General features: G+C 39.3%; 3 long non-coding RNA genes across 3 annotated transcripts in view; 2 read left to right on the top strand and 1 right to left on the bottom strand.

Annotated features, from left to right (window-relative positions):
* Nucleotides 1–3,775, top strand: part of LOC107838393 (uncharacterized) — a 10,953-nt gene that overhangs the window by 3,595 nt on the left and 3,583 nt on the right. The gene's annotated exons all lie outside the window — the stretch shown is intronic.
* Nucleotides 1–3,775, bottom strand: part of LOC107838394 (uncharacterized) — a 7,446-nt gene that overhangs the window by 1,272 nt on the left and 2,399 nt on the right. The gene's annotated exons all lie outside the window — the stretch shown is intronic.
* LOC107838395 (uncharacterized) overlaps nt 1–3,775 on the top strand; it is a 6,879-nt gene that overhangs the window by 747 nt on the left and 2,357 nt on the right. The gene's annotated exons all lie outside the window — the stretch shown is intronic.

Raw genomic sequence — 3,775 nt, 5'->3', positions numbered from 1 at the left:
GACAAATAAAACTTTCGTCATTAGGGATTTCTTTTCCCCTCATTCATTGGATGTTTTAACACAATCATGGACAAGTGGTTTGGGTGACTCCAGCATTTTTAATGAACTTGTACCGCGGAACTGCGGCTATTTTAATGCTCCAAGGATGTCGGGGTCCGGTGGAGGTATAGCAACTGTTTTTAAAAGTTGCTTTACTTGTAAAAAGTTGCCTCTGGCCTCGTTTAGTAGCTTTGAGATTAGCCTATTTGAACTCAGCAGCTCTCACACTGTGCTGTGTGCGGCGGTCTACTGGCCACCAAAGTACAAAAACTTTATAAATGACTTTTCTGATTTCCTGGCGGATATCATGCCAAGGTATGACCGAGTTCTCATTGTTGGTGATTTTAATATTCATGTCTGTTGTCCTACTTCACCTGTGGCTCAGTCATTTCTTAATGTTACCGATTCTTTTAATTTTGTGAAGTCTGTGACTGGTGCTACCCATGAGCATGGTCACAGTCTTGATCTGGTTTTATCTTATGGTCTACCAGTTTATAATTTAGTGATTGGTGACTCATTATTTTCAGACCTTATGCCTGTTTTATTTGAGATAACGCTGTCCTGTGCTAAAGCTAAAGCTTGGTTCTATCATGTTCTTAACCCTTCTACTGCTAGTCAGTTTTCTTCTGTTTTTAATCAATTTATTGGTGTATAAAGTGCTTCATAAATAAAGTTGGTATGGTATTGTATGGTACTGTGGTCTTCACCTTCCAGGCCTTCTCCAGTTCCTCTCTGATGCCCTGGTATTTCTCCAGTTTCTCGTGCTCCTTTTTCCTGATGTTGTGGTCACTTGGTATTGCTACATCCACCACAACGACTTTCCTCTGTTGTTTATCCACCACCACAATGTCCAGTTGGTTCGCCATTACCATTTTGTCTGTCTGGATCTGGAAGTCCCACAGGATCTTAGCTCAGTCATTCTCTACCACCTTTGGGGGTGTTCCCCAATTTGATCTTCCAGTCCATATTCTGCACGGATGTTTCTGTACACTATGCCCGCACATCGTCTGTTGAGGCTTTGTCCTTGATGTATTTATGGATCTTGGATGTTTCGTCCTGGACAGTGGCTCTCACACTCACTAGTCCTCTGCCTCCTTCCTTACGGCTCGTGTACAGTCTCAGGGTGCTGGATTTGGGGTGGGACACTCCATGCATGGTTAGTAGTTTTCGAGTCTTAACATATGTGGTGTTTATCTCCTCCTTTGGCCAGCTCATAATTTATTTATTTATTTTTATTTCGAACAGACAGAAAAGACAATCAAGAAAGAAAGAAAAAGAAAAAAATAAAATAGAATGAAATAAACTAAAGAAATAAAAGGTAAAACAAATTATTATGCCCAAGTGACATGCAAATTTTATATTTTCTGTTTGAAAAGGAGCAGGTAGAAGATATAATATCTTATAATGTCCTGCCCCTTTCATACCTATCAATTTACAATCAATTACCTGTCAAAACATCAAAACGAGACAACTTGTTTCCACTTTACATGATATTTGAAAATGTACCAATATTTAAACACTATTTATATCATCAATAGCATTTATAGACTTTAAAACAGTCATCTCATGGTACATTTTTTGCAATAAGCTCCTTTTGAATCCGTTTTTTTTTTAAGTTGGTTTATATTTGTACTTTTTTTGAAGTCATCATTCAATCCATTCCATACATCTACTCCAAGCACCGATAAACAAAAACTCTGCCTGGTTGTTCTAATACATTGCATTTTAAAATATCCTTCAGCTTTTAAAGTATAACCACCCTCTCTGTCACAAAACATTTTCTGTATATTGGGTGGAAGTTGCTGATTTCTGACCTTAAACATGAATTGTACAGTTTTAAATATTTCAGTATTCTGGGACCTTGTTGCTCAGCTTGGGTTCCCCAAGGTTCAGTTTTGGGCCCACTCCTCGTTTTACTGTACATATGCCCAATAGGTTTTATTTTAAATTGCTATAGCAATGTCTCTTACCATGTGTATGCTGATTATATTCAAATATGCTGTTCATTTCGATCCTCTGAATTTTATAAATTGACTGAACTCAGTAACTGCCTGTCGGACATCAAAATATGGCTGAATGACCTGCAGTTAAATGCAAGCAAGACGGAGACGCTTATTGTTGCTCCTGATGATAAAATTGCTGAAATCAGGAAGCATCTAAGGTTTTTAAACCCTTCAGAAAAAAATAGCCTCAGAAATCTGGGTGTTCTCTTTGACAGTTCTTTGTCTTTGGACAATCATTGCAAACTGTTAGTTTGCAACTATTTTTATCATTTAAGGAATATTTCGAAGCTGCGAACTATTTTATCACAGAATGAATTAGAAATGATTGTCCATGCTTTTATTTATTTTCGTTTAGATGACTGTAACGGCCTTTTAGTGGGGATAAGTAAATGTTCTATGACTCGCCTGCAAGCTGTGCAAAACGCTGCAGCCAGGCTTTTAACTAAAACCCACAGAACAGCTCACTTAACTCCTGTTCTGGCCTCACTGCATTGGCTTCCTGTATATTTTAGGACTCATTTTAAAATTCTGATCTTGACTTTTAAGGCTCTTCATGGTGAGGCTCCCAAATATATACTGGATCTTTTAAAGCCTCTCTGTCCGCCTAGGACTTTGAGATCTTCAAATCAGATGCTGCTGATGGTATCCAGAACTTATTTTAAAACCAGTGGTTATAGAGCATTTCAGGTTCTGGCCCCGAAGCTGTGGAACGCTCTCTCTAGCATTGCACTGCTCTGATTCCACTTTGACTATGTCATTTATATACAAATTGAATAATTTGGGTCCCAACACTGATCCCTGCGGAACCCCACAAGTTATGTTTAGTAAATCTGATTTCTGATTATTTAATTTTACAAATTGTTTCCTTTGTCCAATGTAGCTTCTAAGCCAGTTTAATGCCACCCCTCTAATTCCATACCTTTCCAGTTTTTTAGTAAGATGTCATTATTGGTGGTATCGAAGGCTTTTTTGAGATCCAGAAAATAAACCAATTGCAAATTTCCTTTTATCCATACTGTATTCCTGCAGCGTATCTGATTACTGGTAAGGCATAGCTGCTTATTGCACGGATCTTGTTTCTGCCATTGAGCTTGTTTCTCAGGACTTGCCTTATTCGTTGGAGGTATTTGGCTGTGGCTCCTTTCTTTGTGACCTCATTGAGGTTGCCATTTGCTTGTGGTATTCCCAGGTACTTGTAACTGTCCTCTATGTCTGCAATTGTTCCTCATAGGAATGAGACCCCTTCTGTGTGGATGACCTTCCCTCTCTTTGTAACCATCCGACCACAACTTCTCTAGTCCGAATGACATCCCAATGTCAGTGCTGTAGATCCTGGTGGTGTGGATCAGTGAGTCGATGTCTCGCTCGCTCTTGGCGCTCAGCTTAATGTCATCCATGTAGAGGAGGGTTAGGGTTACATAAATGGTGGCCCCATTCTTGAGTCGGTATCCGTAGCCAGCCTTGTTGATGGTTTGGCTGAGGGGGTTCAGATGCAGAACAGCAGTGGACACTTGTGCAAGTGCTTTGCAGTTTGCAGTATACATATGTATATATAATAAAATAATAATAATAATAAAAATAATAATAATTAAAAAAAAGGGGTTAAGCACATCCCACATATGGAGGCCTTAGTCCTCGACGCAGCTGTCGCAGGTTCGATTCCCGGCCTTGGCAACCTTTGCTGCATGTCTTCCCCCTTCTTTCATTACCCACTTTCCTGTCAATTACCTTTC

The sequence above is a fragment of the Poecilia formosa genome, unplaced genomic scaffold (genome assembly GCF_000485575.1).
Source record: "Poecilia formosa unplaced genomic scaffold, Poecilia_formosa-5.1.2 Scaffold249, whole genome shotgun sequence".
NCBI classification, from domain to species: Eukaryota; Metazoa; Chordata; class Actinopteri; order Cyprinodontiformes; family Poeciliidae; genus Poecilia; species Poecilia formosa.
The sequence above is the reverse complement of the archived record's forward strand: the minus strand, read 5'-3'. Positions and strand labels throughout refer to the sequence as shown.